Source organism: Cavia porcellus, unplaced genomic scaffold (genome assembly GCF_034190915.1).
Source record: "Cavia porcellus strain 051 isolate PalLab524CR breed Dunkin Hartley unplaced genomic scaffold, mCavPor4.1 scaffold_2, whole genome shotgun sequence".
NCBI classification, from domain to species: Eukaryota; Metazoa; Chordata; class Mammalia; order Rodentia; family Caviidae; genus Cavia; species Cavia porcellus.
The window spans coordinates 142084907-142103955 of record NW_026947485.1 but is presented as its reverse complement, the minus strand read 5'-3'; the positions used below and the strand labels follow the sequence as shown (position 1 = coordinate 142103955).

The 19049-nt window shown below is 33.9% G+C and overlaps 1 protein-coding gene and 1 long non-coding RNA gene across 3 annotated transcripts in view; both read right to left on the bottom strand.

Annotated features, from left to right (window-relative positions):
- Fbxl17 (F-box and leucine rich repeat protein 17) overlaps nucleotides 1–19049 on the bottom strand; it is a 446310-nt gene that overhangs the window by 81030 nt on the left and 346231 nt on the right. The window lies entirely within an intron of this gene.
- The window catches only part of LOC134475303 (uncharacterized), a 90050-nt gene that overhangs the window by 55073 nt on the left and 15928 nt on the right, over nucleotides 1–19049 (bottom strand). The window contains exon 1 of the long non-coding RNA XR_010046451.1: nucleotides 1–19049. This exon is cut by the window's left edge and continues 18244 nt beyond it; it is cut by the window's right edge and continues 15928 nt beyond it. This is a non-coding gene — a long non-coding RNA (uncharacterized LOC134475303).

Genomic DNA, 19049 nt, shown 5'->3' with positions numbered 1-19049 from the left:
GGTATTTTTCACTATTATATGTACATTACTCAGCTAGTGCCTGGGAATACAGTAGGCTTTTAGTAAATATTTATAGAAACAAACAAATAAACAAATACTAAACACAGAGAAAGAATTATGGGAAAATCAACTCTAACCTTAGAGAATGTTACTAGATTAATCTGAGGGAGGACTTGGGCATCAGTATATAAAAATGCTCCTAAGTGATTCAAATATTTAGCCTATATTGAGCAAACAGCTTCTGGTATCTTATTTATGAAAGAAAAAAGTATGCTTTACTAAACATTTGCCATACAAACAACAAAACTACTTGCAGAGATTTCATGTAAGATATGATTCTACATCATGTATCAAACAAATTATTATTTAGTGAAATAAAAATAAAAAAGTACTTTCCTTGTGATTGTATGCCAAAGATGCAGAGTTTGGCAAGGTGTGTGCCAGAATGCAGAAATCTAGAGTATGAAACAATATGGAAAAGCCATGGCATTTAATGGGGTGACAAAATAAAGCACTCATTCTAAGGTCTTTCTTTTATTTATATCCCAGAAGCTCCTATCAATGTATCTTGACAAGTTAAAATCAATGATATCATTATATTATTCTACAAAATTATAGCTAAACTCTACCAGTGACAATCACAGAATACCAGCTGGGTTACATAATAGAAGTATCTGCAGGAGTGAAAGTTATTCCGGCCCTTAGGTAGAATGATGGATGTATCACCATTTCTTCCGATGTGAAGCCACTGGGGAACTGTCTACAAGCATGTATTTTTATAGACACCTTAGCTAATGTAAAAGTCCTAATGCAAATTTTAATACTTTGGAACATCAAATAGGTTTGGGATGCTTCCCTAGAGTGTTTTAGTTCCATTAACTCAAGACTTGGTGGCTGAGGACGGATGTAATCTTGATCCCACGTGAGAGATACAGAAAGAGAAACTCTTTACTGACTTCAAGTTAGCACTCACATTTCAAAAGATAAGAAAAAACTTTCTGTATCAAGAGAACTAAAGAATTCAAAAGGAACAGAATTCAGCATCTTATGCACCTCCTTTCCCAGGAGAGGTCATAGGGCAGACTATCCCTAAATCATTTCAGCTGTTGGAAGACAAAGCGACAGAATTTGTGGATTTCACTTAGTGACTGTCATGACTGAAGTTCTATTATTGAACTACTGGCCCTGGGCAGTTATGACTACTGCTTTTCAAATGGCTTAAGGACTCAGCTGCGTATGACAGGGTCCACTGCCATCTCAAAGGTGCATTAATGGTAACCATCTATGGAAGGCCAGGGACACAGATGTTCTGTGGTGTTTCCATGTCTTAGAACATGGATGAAGACATGAAAGTCTGGACAAAGATAACCCAACATATCTACTGAGCCCATGATTATACCTATAGTACCTACCATTCAGCCACCTGACCCTTTTCTACCACCTTGGTCCCTCAAATTATGTAAGATTCTAAAACCAAAATTTCATCCTCTTAGAGTTCAGAGCAGAGTGGAAGAGAAAGACCATGACATTTAAGACACTGCAGAGGTAGGTCCTACAGCCTATTTTTGAAACTTTTATATCCCTTTCCATGTGTAATTTCTGCTACAATCAAAGGCTTTTCTCTAGTCACCAAATTTTTACCTTTAAACTATTACTGATGCCAACTGTGGCAGCTAAGGAGGATCAATTTAACTGAGTTTGGGATCTTCCCAGAAGATTGGTGGGGTACATTGGAGGGTGTGTCTGGCTGGATCATAGAAACATGGCCTTGGGTCTCATCCCTTCCTTTCTGGCACTGTTGCCTTGTCCTCATCTCTTCTCGGCCACTATGAATTATGCATCTTTTTGGGCCATGCCCTTCTACCATTATATTGCTTCCTTGGACACAATTAATAATGCACTGAATCCCATGAAAAGTATGAAGCAAATTAGACCTCTCCTTCTTTAAATTGTGTGTTTTGGGTATTTCTCTGGGTAGTCACATTTTCCTGCTATCTTTTCCATAACGTTAGCTACCTGTAAGGCAGATGCGTCACTGGTTGTCTCTTACTGAATAACACTTGTCCTAATTGATGCTCTCTGCATCATGTGGACTTCAATGAACTACATGCTTTGAGAACTAGGGTTTCCTAAGCTTCAGATCCATAAATTAAATAATGTCCATTTTCCTATGAGCCCTTTCAATTAAGCAGTCCAGAAATGAAATATATTCTGTTCTGCTAGGTCCTTCACTAAGCCCCCTTCCCTCATACTAAGCCCCTCTGCAAAAACAAAATACAAAACAGAACCAACCAACCAACCAAACTGACAAACAACTGCATACATTTCTATCTGTCTTTACTTTACTTCCTTCATTAAAGCTATCACTAACCACTCTTTGCTCAACTTGGGTCTTATCTTCTCCTCATCACCAGCCTACCACCCATTCTGGAGCAGCGTTGCCAAGTATACTTCTGCAACACTGTTCTCAGTAATCCCTTTCTCTTCACCCCTATTTTCACAGACCTTGTTTAGAATCTCATCTTTTTCCTTATAAGGTAATACAATCATTCTAGTTAACCTTCCAATCTCTAAAGTATCTTCAAACTCTTCTCCTCTGTAGTAGTTCATGATTGACTGCACAGGATCAAAGCAGCCTGTTGCTTTTGCTATACAAATTTAATCAGAGGAAAGAAATTTCCTGCTCATTTCTGCATTTATTTATGGCTGCTTCTGTTCTATACAGTACACTACGAGAGTACACAGCTCAAAAAATTAAAAAAATACTAACAGCCTTTCTTTAAAGGAAGTTTTCTGATCTTTCTATTGTCAAGATAAATCTGATTGAAAAACGTAAATCTCATCACAATGCTTTCATGCTGAAACTTCTTCGGTAGCCACGTTTGGTGGTGAGAGACCAAACTATGTCACCAAATATAACACTTTGATAACATTAAACAAATCTCCTGATCTTCAAGGTGCTTTGAATATTGATGTCAACTTTATCCTTTAGTGTGTTTGCTTATGCTGCATGTCTTATATGTCTCTCATATGACTAATTTCTATTCACCCTCCCATGTTCAGTTCAAAAGACAACACTGTGCAGCCTTCCTTGACTTCTCTGAAAAGTCAGATCTTCCCTCATACACTCTTACCATGTTTTATATATGTCTATTTTGCATTTACCTCTCAGAATTTTATTCACTTATTTATACATTTGGCTGCTTGAAGGGTCATGAGAACTTGCCTTTATATTTAAATTTCAAATGAATATAATAAAGGTTTTATGCCCTTATATACATTAAAATAATGTTATTTCAAAGTAGTTTTCATATTTCTATGTCTCTGCCTTTGGAATGACTTTATGTTCATTCTGAACATGACTTATATTTTGTTAAGAGTTACATCTCCTTTCAAATTAAACCAAAAGTTATTTTTATATTCTAAAGCTTTAATCTTTTCCAAAAATCAAATCTGACCTAAATAGAACATATTTGCCAATGATGGTAGGTAGTTAAATAATGTACAGCAAGCTTTAAATATAATTTTAAAAGAAAAATTTAAAAATATTTTTAAAAACAACAGCAATCCTGAAACACATGTGCGCTTTCTCTGATAGGAAAGTTTCATAATGTCATTCAATAAATGACATTAAAAAATAGAGTACTCAATAAGCAGATAGTCACAGTTCTCAATAGGCTACTGGATACATGTGGATAAATGATATAACATAATACAAACCGATATTTGAAGAGAAAATCAACTTTATAAATTTTGGACAAAGTCCTCAAAAGGCAAAATGGAACAAAATAACTTCAACTACATTAAACCAGAGGTAACTATAATGGCATTAAATGGAAAAATCTGTTCACAAACACAGCATAAAAATCAAAGTAAAACCCTGGATTTAGAGAAGATACTTACGAAACATATAACTGACAAAAGATTAGCATCCTAAGAATGACTATAAATTAATAGGAAAAAAGAAATTTTTTAAGTAAGTATATAAACTGGCAATCTGAAATAGTGAAATTGAACATTCAATAAACATAACTACAATGGTCCAAATTATCAGAAATCAAGTAAATATAAATTAAAACCATAAATGATACTCATTTCACATCCACCAGATTGGCAGACCTCAAAATATCTTGCAATACCAAGCACTGCTAAAGATGTTGCAAGATCAGAACTTTTATACCTGATGGGAATATAAATTAACAAAAATTATTTTGGTGGGAAAGCTGGCAATATACAGTAAAGTGGAAGATTTACTTCTGCATTTATTCTTAAATATAGGGAGATTGGTTTGGTTTATGCGTGGATGCCCCCCCCCACAACACCATCAAAACCTCATATGGTCATGAGGGACTTTCAAAGGTGGCTGAATTTAGAGTTTGTGACTGTCTAGTGCTGGGATTGGCAGTGTGAGTGCTGCACCTGCCTTTAGACAGGTAGCTTGCATACATTATAAGGGAGGGAAAGAGGCTTGCTCCTCTTTTTTGCCCTTTTGCTCTTGTTGCTTTTGGTGTCTGCAGCAGTCACCATGAACGGCTGTCCCTCAGTATGTCACTCTGCCTTGCAGATTGCTGAGTATGGACTGAAACCTCCACAAACATTAAGCTAAATAAATCGCCTGTTCCTTCATTTTGAGTGTCAGGTATTTTATCTCAGCAACAAGAGAAAAGTAACTAAAACAGAGATACATAAAGGGTTTTAATCGTAACACTATCAGTAACAAAAATAGAAAACAACCTAAATGCCTATCAATGGAGAATAGAAAATTAAGTTTGATTTGCTCTGTATAGTGGTATAGTATATGAGGGCAAAAATAAATTAGCACTACATATGTCAATATGGATGTATTTCAAGAGCATAATGCTGGACAACAAAAAAGGAAGATGTGGAAGAATATACAGAATGACATACCACTTATATAAACTTTCAGAACCTGCAAAGGAAAGGTTATATTTTGTTTACAAGTACTCAGATAAAGCAAAAGGAAATGATAATTTGCAAAATCAGTGAGGTGGTTACTTTTGAGAGAAACAGGAAATAACTAGGGATTAAATTGTCCTTGGAAGCATTTACTTTTATATTTGATCTTAGCCAAAAGGCCAAAGGTAATGCAAGTATTTACTTTTAAAGCTAAGATGTATTGATGTTTGTATGCCATTCTTTTGCATTTTGGAATATTTAAAATTTTCTCAGGTTAAAAAACTCATTTTAAAAATATTTGTTTTTGGAGGTGGTTGCTATAAATATGTACCTCTGTAATGATAATCTGACAGACTTATTCCAATCCCTGAGAACAGATTTTATGCTATTATACAGTATCATTAGTTTTAGAATTAGAATTTGCTTCAAAATTTAGCCACTCTACTTTTGTCTCATCTGTAAAACAAATAAATAAACAAACAAAACAATGTAAATGGTTAATGTCAATTCCTTAACACCTCTAGACAAAAGAATGTATTTAGATAAAGCCATTTTAAACACAGTGTCCAAAATTCTAGCATTTTTAGTTTTAATATCAATCTTGAATTGCAAACATTTATCTAGAAAGTCTTGAACTTTCAGTTTGGACTTCGCATGGCCTTAATGAGAAATTCCTTACAGTGATTTAATGAAAACAATAAGTCTGTAGAACAGTATGTATAATATAGCATTCTTTTGTAAAAGAAGAAAGGAAATAAAAATATTGTATTTGTTTTACTTGGGTATGCAAAACAATTCATGCTGGGATAAATATGAACAATGCTTAGCAGTCCACAGTAATGAGTCTTGGCAGTACATCCTACAACAGTATATGGTTTTCCACATATATTTTTTTTAGTATTTTTACACTTTTAACTCTATAAATGCATATCCTATTCAAAATTCATTAATTTAAAAAAGCAAAGTATCTAATGAGATACACTGATAGCTTTTCTATTATGAAAACTATATTGTTTTTTTCTCACTTTGTTCTCTCAGTGAGCTCTAAATCCAGCTTCTTGTATACCTACATATTTTATGTGAGTTGATCAGAAAATGGTATCTGACAGGACCTGGAGGAGTACAATGGTTATTACCTTGGCATTTCTATAGTGGCAATTTTAAGGTCTCTTTTTCTTGTGTACTATGACTTTGGTTTTAGCTCAAAAAATGAAATGCCAGAAGTTTATTCCTTTTTGCTAATGGGCCTGAAATTCTGACATGGTGCAGAGCTGGCCTAGGTTCTAAGGTTCCTAGGCTTATTTGGTGTGTGTAGAATATGTTACTACTCCACTTGACAACTTTTTCTCATCTTGGCCTCCATGTGCTTGGGTGCTTACTGGACCTCATTTATCATTATTCCAGTTTAGCTGACCTTGATTGTATACTGTGTCTCACCAAGGCATCTATTCTAAGTTCTTGTCCCTTCCTTTCTCAATTATATAACCTACGGATTGTTAAAATGTGAAGTACTCAGTGATATACTATACTACTGGATGCTACTACTTTCTTAAAAGTGTAATTTAATTTCTTCTCTTATATAGCTTGTCTAAAGAGCAAAGTTTACCAAGATAGCTTCAAGAATAATCATTGCAGCAAAACTACATTAGCCTGAATATCTAGGGCTCCAGACTAGATGAAGACTAACTTCCATGGTCATTAATTAAGGTAAGCAGTTTAGTAGACATTTACGTCTAAGCTTCTTTATAGAGATAAAATTCTGTAACTCCCTCCAATCCTCTCCTCCTATATCCTTCCAGTTCTAGTCCTTTTGCACTTAAAACATTCTAAACATACTTAGAACAGAACAGATGCATTTAAACACATGTACCCATGACTTAATCTCATAGAAATGTATCTGAAAAGATTATAAAGCTTTGGAAACATAAAGGAACAAATGTGAATTGCTGCCTGCCAACTTTCTCATGGGTTAGGCATTTTCTTCTAGAGAGAGAAAAATCTCTTAAGATACTATAGTTAAAAAGAAAAAGACCCATTTTAAAGGTCATAAACCCGTATAATTTTTTCTTAAAAATATAGGGTAATAGAGAAATAAAACATTTGAAAGTAGATCTTTTAACTTTAACATACACATTTATTTATTCATCCAACTATTTCCTGAGGACTAACCTATCATAATTATACACTTAAGTCTTTTTAACTAATTAGTTCTGCATTGTAATTATTATCTTATGACTGAATAAAAACCTGAAGTCACTTAGAATCCTTGCTTTCCTTGAATGTATAGGTTTGACTGGTCACCAGATTTTGAAGATTCGAACTCAGAACAGACTGCAAAACATTTTCTTTTCTGTGCCCTTCTGCCTGGCATGACCCTCTCTTACCTAGACTGTAGACAGCCTCGAGGAACCCTCCTTGTCTGCATTTCAGCTATTCTTCAATCTCTGCTACACAGCAGCCACAGCCATGTTTTTAACCCATAAAGCTGCCTGTGTCACTCCTTTGAGAACACTCTTCAATGCCCTAACAGTGGCTTTCACGTCAAACCATCACCTAACTATGGACGATTCAATTCCTGTCCAGTTTTTGTTTTACCATGAATGAATGTGAGCTTAAGCAAGTTAAAGGACTTCTCTTTATATAACAAATTTAATGTTATAAAATGCAGCTAAGAAGCAGGACTTATTCATAAGGCACTAAAGAGAGCAAGCATTCAATGGGTGTAACTCTGAACACTTAACAGTCAATAAAGACAAAGCATCTATTTTGTGTGTAACATTAAGGTAGACACTTCAGAAAACTAGTGAACAATGTAAAAATGATCTCCCAATTTTATACCCTTTTCTCATTACTATGTCAACCAGCATATGATGGCACTTAAGTTATTTTTATATAAAGTTTTGTACTGGGGATAAATATCAATAGTACTAAAAATGGTTTAAGGCATTTCATTAGTATGAAAAGATCTTAAGGATTTTTGGTGAACTACAAGCACTTAAGAGAGAGCATCAGTGATCTCCATACTGTCTCCCTGCCACTGTAGAGACAACCTAAACAAACTTAAGACTATGAGACCGTAAGTAACTAAAACAAGCTGCAACATGCACGTTCGTAAACCTATTTATTCTGAAGACTAAGCCAGAAGCATCTTACAAGTGCAAGGCCAACCTAAGTAATTTAATGAGATCCTGCCTCAAAACAAAAACAAATATAACTCGGCTAAGGATGTAAGCAGAATGAGAAGACCAGTCATTACCCAGTACTGCAAAAACCAAAAACCAAACAGTAGAGCAAGAAATGTAGTGTATTACACTGGAAAAATAATACTTAAGTTTTATTCTGGGTACCATATATTTTAAAAGATACCCAATTTGTATCCAAAGATAAAGTACCTGTAAACAATGCTATACATGAACATTAAGGTACCTGAGGTCTTTAACCTTATGAATACACTTGGAAGAATAGATTTCAAACATTTGAAAAACTTTTTGTACAAAATATCATTTATTTTAATGAATAGGACCAGATCAAAAGTATACAAATTACAAAAAAAGATGACTTGAATTGTTATTCTAGAACTATTTGAAATGTGACAAAAACACTTGGGAGAATAACGGTGACTTTTCAGAGGAAAAACTTAAGTACAGGTTAAATAATCAAACTCTAAACCACGTGGAATGAATTCCCTTTTTGGATGACAGCACAGACTAAATGGTAAGATAATAATACTAATATCTAACAACGTACTAAGGGTTTTTCACAATTACTTATTTAATCTTTACAACTCTGTAAGATAGATACTTTAATTTTCCCTGCTAAGGAAAATGATACAAGTGCTGTGTTTACTGTCCAATAGTAAGTAGGTGAAATGTGAAGTAAATCCAGTTTGACTGTCTCCCAAGTTAGGCTCTTAGGCTCCATGCTACTCTGAACTAGTTGATTTCTCAATGTTCTCAATGTTTCCCAACTCTAAGTCCCATCTTGCCATCTCATACAACCGTCTCAATTACTATTGACAGTCCATATGCCCATGATTTCCTGTTACTAAGGTTTGTGAGAAGATTTTTCTTTAATGAAGTATCAGTAGTACTTGATAGTATAGAAATTCATATATAAGAAGAGATAGTTGCAGCACAAAAACAGTAACCCATTTTTTTCCCCTTAAAAAAAAAAAAACAGTAACCCATGCAGACCTTCTAAGCAAAGATATAAGTTGCTGTAATCAGAGAGGACCTAACAAAGACTGTTCTGCTCATTTGGAAAGAGATTTCTGACATAATTTTGGATATGCAGTCATTTTAAATATGCAATACTTAGCAAGGAGACTCAAGAAAAATAAAAAGGGTAAGTATATTACACCCTTTACAAATGCCTTTCTTGCAATTAGATCAAAACAGTTTAATTATATGTCATTAACACCAGTAATATTTAAAAAAAATCACTATATAACATTACACATAAACAGAGAATGTATATTTTAGAACAAGTTGAGACTGAGGTAACAATGGGATAAATAAGTGAGAATGGCAGAGAGCAGAACAGTCCCTGAAAAATACAAATATTCTGTTTTGTTAAAAACTCTGTGTGATTACCATGTTCAGATATCTCATATGGTCTCATCTGGCACAATTTTTCAGTGCTAGTATAAAAAATACAATTTGCTCATTTAGAACATATTTTAGACCAGGATAAGAAATAATTTCTCTAAACTGAATATTTGGAACCAATTACAACCCCAAATCTGCTATTAACCTCAAAATAGGTAATTGCAAGTTTGCGTCTAAATCCATTTATCATAATAGAGCAAATTAAGAGTCACATGATGGATGTGATTAATGTATGACAGTTATCATGAGCACCACGAGCACTAACTAATAACAACATCAAAGACAGATTCCAAATGTGATGCAGCCATGAAGGCAAAACTAATTTTCAAATTATAATAACTACATCCAAGAAAGCTAATGTTTTCTTTGTGTAATAGTCACGGCTGGGCATCTGGAGGATGGCTGGCCACTAATATGCTAATAAATGGTAGGCATACACCGGAAAGGCTGTCATCCTGTGATGCACTGAGCACAGTTGCTTCTGCTATTGTCATAATGGACTGGCTAGGCAGCGGGTCAAGGGGGCTGGAAAAAAGTAAGTCTCATTACTGGCTCAGGCCTGGTATTGGATGTGCTTGAGAATTTTAACCCACACTGCATAAACACGTTTTTAATGCATATGAGTGATATTGCTGCTTAATTCTTGTACATTGCAATATTTCTTTTCTATTTTGCTGAAAGAATTCCAGAAGACTTGGAAAATACTTAATGATGTCAAAATAATTAAAACATTTTGTGTGGCTTGCTTTCGGTAACAGTCATATTGGCACTGAAAAACAGTGCAGGTTCTGGCACAAAAAGTGCTTAGTTAAAAGTCACTGGATATTAGGGAAAACACCAACCCTGGCAAGCACCAGTCAGGTATTGCCAGATGGGCCACAAAGGAAAGGCAACACCCTTCTACAGCTAGATTGAATATGATGAGGATGGAAAATGTAGGTTTTCTGTTGTTTGTTTTCACTTTACATCCTTAGCATGAGCCTGGTGTTCTGAGCAGATGCCCAACAAATAAAGGGTAGTATATGAGCAAGTTAAACAAATGGGTTTGGAATCCTGGCTCTGCTGATCACTAGTCTATTTGATCCCAGGCAACTTCTTTATTTAGCTCGTGAAGTGTCAATTTCTCTTTGCAAAAACAGTTCTTGTAAGGTTTAAATAATGTATTAAAGTATTCAGCACACAATTGTACTAAAAATGGTAGTTTACTGCATCAAAATACATTATAATAGTGAAAGCTGCCTAGGAAATACAGAATAAGAAGATAGAGAAAAAGTCCAAGACAGTAACTTTTATAGATCAACTGTAGCAATAGAATTTCTCTGTACATCAGTCTATGAGTTTACTTGCACAAAACTAGTTTTGAAAAAGAAAAGTTCAGCTGGATTTTCAAAACACAGTATTATAAAAACATATACCAAAAACCCCACAAACAACAGGTATGAACATATATGTCAAGTATATAAACATATAATCATTAATTGGTGGTCCTTTCGAGCATTTTTGCACTTACTCCTTGTATCCTCCTATAATGATTTTCTATAATTTTATGTTCTTTAATCAGCAAAAATTAAAAATTTTTCCACATCTGTATCCCATATTAATAAAACTACTTCTGCATCACTTCTAGAGATTAGTCTTATAAATTACTTGTAGACTGGGTTAAAGAAGTGGTTAGAAGTGATGAATGTTTTAGTATAATTACTTTTTTTTTTCTTTCAGACAGGTCTCACCATGCAGTGTAGGTTGGCCTTGAACTTGTTTATGCAGCCCAGGCTGGCATAGAAATTGTGGTGATCTTCCTACCTCAGCTCCTGAGTGTTGGGATTTCAGGCATGTGCCACCACACACAGCTTAATCATTTCTTTTTAAAGGGTTAAAAAGTATTATTAGAAGTTTTAGGATCTCTTTGGGCTGACAAGGGTGACTGTGCTATTTTAATATATCACCAGAAAATTAAGATAACTAAAGAAGGTTTCCAAAATGTAGACTTACAATAGATAATCAGAGATGGTAGCAAGATTATTTAAACTACTTAAATAGCACAAATAGTATATTAAAATATTCACACATTATGGTATGTGAATATGATTTGGCCTAAAGAAGTTCAGCTTTTCTTAGAATAGTCAAAAATTAATTTCCTGACACATTAATGTAAACAACCAGATAAAATTCATATATATAGGGATTTGTGATTGCTCCATTCTGAGAAATCCTGCTCCAATGTAGATAGACACTACAGTGGACAGGATGTCAGAGACATAAACTGTCACATCATGCTGGCTAATTCTGTCCTTGATGTTCTTTCATGGGTTCAACAATTGTTTGTGCATGGAAAACTCTGAGATGTTTCTTTATGCAATGTTAAGGAATTTTAGGATTTTTATTTTATACTTTTGAAAATGGAATTTAAAGGCTATCAAGTTCCTTGACTATTTTATTCACGAGTCTCTAAAACACTTCTCTCTCTCTCCCTCTTTCTCTCTCTCTCTCTCTCTCTCTCTCTCTCTCTCTGTCTCTCCCTCCCTACCTTGCTGCCACCCTGCCTCCCTCCCTACCCCAAAACAGTTGGTCTAGCAGGCTGGCCATAAGCTCACTTGTAGCCCAGGGTGGTCTTGAACTTGCAATAATCTTCCTGCCTCAGCCTCCTGAGTGCTGGGATTACAGGTGTGTGTCACCACGCCTGGCTGTTTGTTTTCTTTTATATAATTGTTTGCATTTCTAGCCCTAGGGTCTCATGTGGTTTTTTAGTAGAAATCATGACTACAACATCCCAAACCAGATTCTTCAAATTCTTTACTTTTTGTTTCCAGTTAGCTCCAGTATGAGTATCTCTCCAGGTTACCCTTCTCTGAAATCTTAAAATCATGTCTGAAATTTGTTTTATGGTCTAAATGTAATCAATAAGACGTTGGAAAGGATAATACACTGAGGTTATCTCCATTTTTCAAAGACAAATGCAAATACCAGCCCTTCAGTGAAATTCTCCAAAATAATTTATATTGATTTCTCTTTCATCTAAATTCTTAGCACACTGACTGAGTGCTCTAGGATTATCTTAATACTTAATCACATATCTTACTGTGTCACCAATGATCATATTCTGAAGTGCTTTATACTTCTCATAAGACTTATATACATATAGAAGTGTATATGTAGGTATTCAATAAATTCTCATTATGGTCTATCATGCTTCTTTGTAACTTGCTGCTACTAGCTGACAGTTTCTAAAACACGAATAAAATGCTCTTATTTTTTTTTTTTACTTTTGAGTATTAAAAACAAAGAAATTCACTGAGTTATGAACAAATATTTCTCTTAGAAGAGCATTTTAGTTCTCATATTAGCCCTAAATGAAAAGATAAGTAGTAATTACGCAGAAAATAAGATGGATATGGGTAAAAAATAAATATAAAATATATCACCAAAACAGGTAATTTAAATAACTACTTTTTCTGACACGGTTGAATCATGTGCAAGTAATTTAAAATAGCTATGGCTTTAAGGAGCGAGTACTGTCTCATTAGGAAATATCAGTTTAGAAATTAGGCTGAATCATGCAATGTAGATTGATGGATAGAACATGGTTACAGAATATAGAGGTCTTAAAAATTTGTATTTCAATGTCCTACATTCAATCTGAACAATTATTAGTTGGCAAAGACAGCTGATTTTAATTGTTTAGGCTGGTATGCAGGGAGAATGACAATCTCCAAAGTAGAGAATTCTTTTTCTCTCTCTAATTAGTCAAAGAAGTTGACATATTATGGCACATTCATGAGTCTATAGGAGAAGAAGCAGATTTAAAAGGAGAGATGAATGAAATAGCAGATGGAGAAAAAATGGTTTTGATTACAGATGACTAGAAATGAAGGAAAATTAAAGTAATACTACTATTAGGAAGCTGAAATGGTTTGGACAAAATTAATAAACATGAAGAGCAGAAGAGAAGGGGAAGAAGGTTAATTATAGGAAAATGAACTTATTATTATTATTAGCTATAAAATTAGGCTCAAGAACAATAGAAAGTACAATCTTTGCTCTGAAACAGATACAACTTTAAAGTCAGAGCTATACTCCCAAAGCCACAGAAGAAATTCACGTTCATTCATTACTGACACACCTTAAAAAGGTGTAGGTATGGAATTCAGAATGCATTTTGAACACTGAATCTCCTTTTGTAAGTAATTTCAAGATATAAAAAACTATTTTTAATTAGAAACAGTTTCTTAGGAAAAAATGCTAGAAAACTAACAGATTTCATCTTTTGTTATACTTCCTGACATTTGAAAACTGTACAGAACACAAAGAATAATGTATGTATGAGTAAAATTAATGCTCTAAGTAGGAAAAGTACTGGGCAAAAGAATCACAGATTCTAAACATGTTACAAAATAATTTTCCGTCTTGTCTAAAATGCTTTTCGTCTTTAGGAAAAAATAAGAGTGGATAATAATCAGAACTATGAGTTCGTATTTTTAAAGTTTTTTTTTTAAAGTAGGAATGACTACAAAGATGTTTCACATTTTAAAAACTAATAACTAAGAAAGATCACAAAATGTTTCATTCTGCTCCACACTGATTCTGAAACCCTCTTTAATGTTAATTTTGTAATCACAGGAGATGCAGCTCAGAGATATTGCTGCTCACTGTGACAAGAGGTTCCAAAGGAGATGAATGAGATCATCCTATTGATAAGGTCACAATCGATCTAAAGCAGACCTTTTTTAAATTAGCAAAATGTTGCAGCACTTTAGTAAGTGTCACCAATAACCCTTTACCATGAAAAATGTATCAGCTTATGGAAAATGTAATTTCGTAAATTAAAAATTTGTCTCATGACAAAAAATTGTTGCTATCCGTATTTTCTCCCAATTTATTATTATTTTGGAGACATGCACTCTCAAGGACACCTACTTTTATGTCTGATTTCAGTACAGGCCATACTTCTTAAATAAGCTGTGCCTCCTAATTAATGTCAATGTATATGACTAAAAGTGTCAGAAGAAAAGTTCCTCAAAACAATATATATCCATCTTAAATGTTGGTCTTATCAAAAAGAAAACAACATCTCATAAAATAGCTACTCTACAAATATAAAACACCTTTTGAATTAATCTGAAGAAAGCATAATCAACTCTTCAGTTCTCTTGGGAGGAAGAAAGTAGAGAGAAAAGTAGAGACAATGGAGGAATTAAAGCTATAAAAAACAACCATCATAAAAAAACCCCACAACCATCATATGGTGAAAGCAGTCAACTTTTTCTCCTTCAAGGAAAAAAAAATCAGAAACTAAGATATACACCTAAATGAATGCACTGGTGGAAGGATAGATAGAATTTTATTATTAATATCTTTAGAAAATGATTCCCCAAGTTGCAATCCACAACAGAATTATCTGGGATATCTGTTAAAAATTCAGGCTCTTGAAATCTGTGTGGGTATCACAAAGAACAAGCAATATTACCATGCTCCCTAGGGGATTCTTTGTAAAACCTAATTTCAGAACTGTAGTTGTGGAGGGACTTCACTGGCCACTTCCCTTGCTTCTTGGTCCTGGTAACATCTACCTTTCTTTCCAAAGATATACATATAGTGATCGGAGTTTAGATAAACTAAAGGCACCAACTTTTAGCTTTAGCTATTATCTTTGTCCACTTGTCTTTGGACAACTTACTCACGCTGAGATCTGGCTTCTGAAAATAAGGATTTTTAAGACTTCATAAAGGTACATTAGAGTTTTAAACAAAATTTATATTAAATGTGACACAGTGGAGTCCTTGAAAGATAGGATAATTACTTCACTCCCCACAGTGACAATTAATTTGTTCTGCAGCTGAGGTCCATACAATATATCTCAAATCAGCAACCAATGGAAGCAATTGTCCTGTTTGGAGTGGTGTGCTCCTAACTCCCTATACCAAGTGATTTGAAACCTCAGAATTTTTTATTAATATCTCACAAAATTAATTTTGTAGGGGTAGGCAAGAGCTTAGCCAGACAGTTTAGGGAAAAAAAGTAAGAAAAAGCACTGAAAATAGTTCGTCTCAATGGATTTTCAGTGATCAATTCAAAATTGATAGTTCTGAGAAAGTGGCAAGCTAATTTGCATATATTTCAAAACTAAAATTAGGTCAAAATTTGCCATTTTGAGGACTATGAGATAAATTTCTTGAATTTTAAATTTACATGGTTTCATTGCCTTGCTCAATCTAGTCACTTCTTGATTATTCCCTTTTTCCTTGTTTTTTTCTTAATTTTTCCATGTCACTGACTATGATTTCTTATGCCACAAGTGTACAGTGAAGGGGACAAAGAGCCTTGGCTTTATAAGTAATCCAGGTGAGGATAATGGGGACAGAGGCCCAGGAAGAGTGGGAGTAAACAACATCTGGTTCCACAGATTGTTCTCTGTATTCAGCCAATTAATGTAATCAGGAAGTAACATGCTAATAAACAGTTCTAACACTGGAATAGAGTAACAGGAAAACATGATTAAGATTTTTTTCATTGGTTAGAAAAACATGGCTTCAGGCCAGATTACAAAAAAATATTCAGACAGAATCCTTAATTATTATTTAGAATATACAGTTAGAAGTACACAATTTTTAAAAAGTACTAGACTGAAAACCGGTATCAGTGCTGAAACAGTTGCACATTATTTTTCACAGCCTCATACAAATTTTAACTCACTGGTGATACATGATTTTATATATTCATATGCATGTGTGTTTGTATAAAACGAAAGTATTTTCTACTTTATTTTGGCTGTAAAGAACAGAGTATGCATATATTTAAAATACCATTTTGACAGAAACTTCCTAGTGAGTCAGTAGAATTGAGAAGGAAACAAAAATTCTCTACTTCCCATTTTCCCAGTTTTAAGATGATCAGTGAATCCTGTAGTGTGGTAGACATTTACATGTGGAATATAGCTTTAAGTATCATGTGACTCAAGCATCCTGTTCAGAAGGTATAGCCCTGTACCCATGTAATAACATTTTAATTGTTGATATAGTACAGAAAATGTCCACTGAAATAATTCAATGATCATGTTATACAAATAGCATAATCCTCTCCCTTACAACTGAGTCAATTATGGTACAGAGAGATAAGGAAAACTAAAACGAGTGAATCATGACTAGAAATAAAAGGCAAAAAGGCTTATCAGTTGTTCTTATTAGACAGAGATGGAACTGCTCCATTATTTTTTTAAACTGTAAACATCTTCTCTACCTTCACAGCCATCAAGGTTTCCCTTTATTTATCTTTATGATTCCTATGGACTCACATAAAATCTTTACTCTTAGAACTAAAAATGCACTATACGGACCTCAGAGTGAACTACTCAGTAGCCAGCTATGAGACTGAGAATCAACTTTTTAGAATAGTCTTTCCTATTTTATTTGTCATGAAAACAACACCTAAATCATCTTTCCCTATACAGTTATGCCAATTAGAAGTTAATTTGTCTTTAAAAAGAGCTTATAACATAAATGACTTAGCTATTTGACCTACAGATGCTTTTATGAGCTACTATGGAATGGTTAAGGGTTTTAAAATCTATAAAATCTATACTTACACAGATGCTTTTGACATGCCCCTAAATAACTTTTTCTTCTTCCAGCCCCTGCGTTTTCAAGATACTATGACTCCCAGATAATACACTGTGACTCATTCTAACTTTTATCTTAGATATCTCAGTTAAAAGAAAAGCACTTTAAATTAGAGAATTGTACTGTCATAATACTAAAAAAATTTTTAAATGAATAAAACATTGCTTCATATTCTAAGTTTTATATGGGTTACTCCACATATTTCAAAATTTTGCATCTCTAACTTATGAATGATAGATCATTCATTTTCTTAAAATAAATTCTGCCATATTATAATTTAAAATGTCAAGTATGGTCAAGCTTCTGGGGAAATTAGTGTAGATGTGAACATTAGGTGCTTTAGAATTAGGAAGTGACTTGAATCATGTGGTTTCCATGGTAACGGCCTTGGCACTTACATCAAAGGGGTATCTCTTACACACAAAATATGCCATGATAATTTTGGTAAGTGTTTGGGCCATGGAATTGTTCTCCTCATTGATGGAAGCATTCTGCATTCAGGGCTTGTTTTTAATTTTAGGGATGCTGACAACTGAAATTTAGAAATTACAGGACATTGAGTACAGCAAACTAAAAAGATCAACTTGTGTAAAGAATAGAAAGGGATATTAAAAATGATTTAGAAGTATCTTAAGTATTTTCAATTTAGTTTCACAGAAAACAACATGTTTTAAGAGATAGTCATTAATTAACATATAGTGCTACTGCATAATTACACAAGTGCTGCACACATGCATGTGCACACGCACACACTATTGCTGAGATGAGTTTAATTTCTGTATACATTTTGTGACTGCCTCACCTGCTTTCACCTGGTTCTAATCAATCTCACCCCCTCTTTCACTAACTCATCAAATTCACTAGTTTATTTGCTTCATACATTTCAGTGGCTGTCTGTGAAAAGCATGTTAACCACTCATCTTGTATTTTAATAGGACTGGCTTTTATTATGTAAAAAAGTTCATAACCCCAAAATATAAAGTTTTATAACAGATCTTATAACATAGGGACTGAGCCTGGCATTAGGCACTAAAATCACTGCAGTTCCCAGGTCCCTTGCAACCTGTTCTGCATTGAAGCAGAATAGAACTTACAGGAGTGAGCTGAAGTTGTGGTTAGAAATGGCTTCTGAGTTTCTGAATCCTTTATACATTATTTTCTCATCTGTGGAACTAACATAATCTCAGAAAGATAAGAAAAGCTCTGGGAGGTTTATTTAGCACTTTATAATAAACTGCACACTTACTTGTGGTGAATGTTTCAACAGATATGTTCTCAATGATTATAATTAATCTGTTTATCCTACTTTCCATTTCACACACACATTTCTGGGCTCTTATTTTGTTTTGGAAACTGATATTTAAGAATGAGAATGATAAGCACAGAAAGCAAATCTGGAGAATTCTCTAGTTCTTGATTGGTCTCAATTTCTTTTCAACTTTTTTCACAGGTCTATGCTCTGTGCTTTACATGTGGGGCACAGCTTACTCATTTACATGGCTCTGGGATACAACTTGCCATCAGTGAGTCTCTCTATGTAACATTACTTATTTCACCTACTTTCTTCTTAAGTATAATCCTGCAAATTAAACAATCTGTACAGCATTACCTGAATTTGACAGGATAATCTACAACTAGAAAAATGTGAAAATGTTAACTCTGTAACATCCATTCAGTAACTATTTATGGGGCTGTTTCCTCCACTTGTATATTTCCTCCATTTGTATATTTGTATACAAATATACAAAATATTTGTATATTTTAAAATATATACATATTTTAAAATCACATTCCAAAACTCAATGTGCTCCAAATCAAAAAGGAAAAAAGAACAATTAAATATATATTTGAAGCAGAGTGTGATTCAGGTTAGGAGAAGGTATGCACAGGTGCTTCTGGAGCATATGGGCGA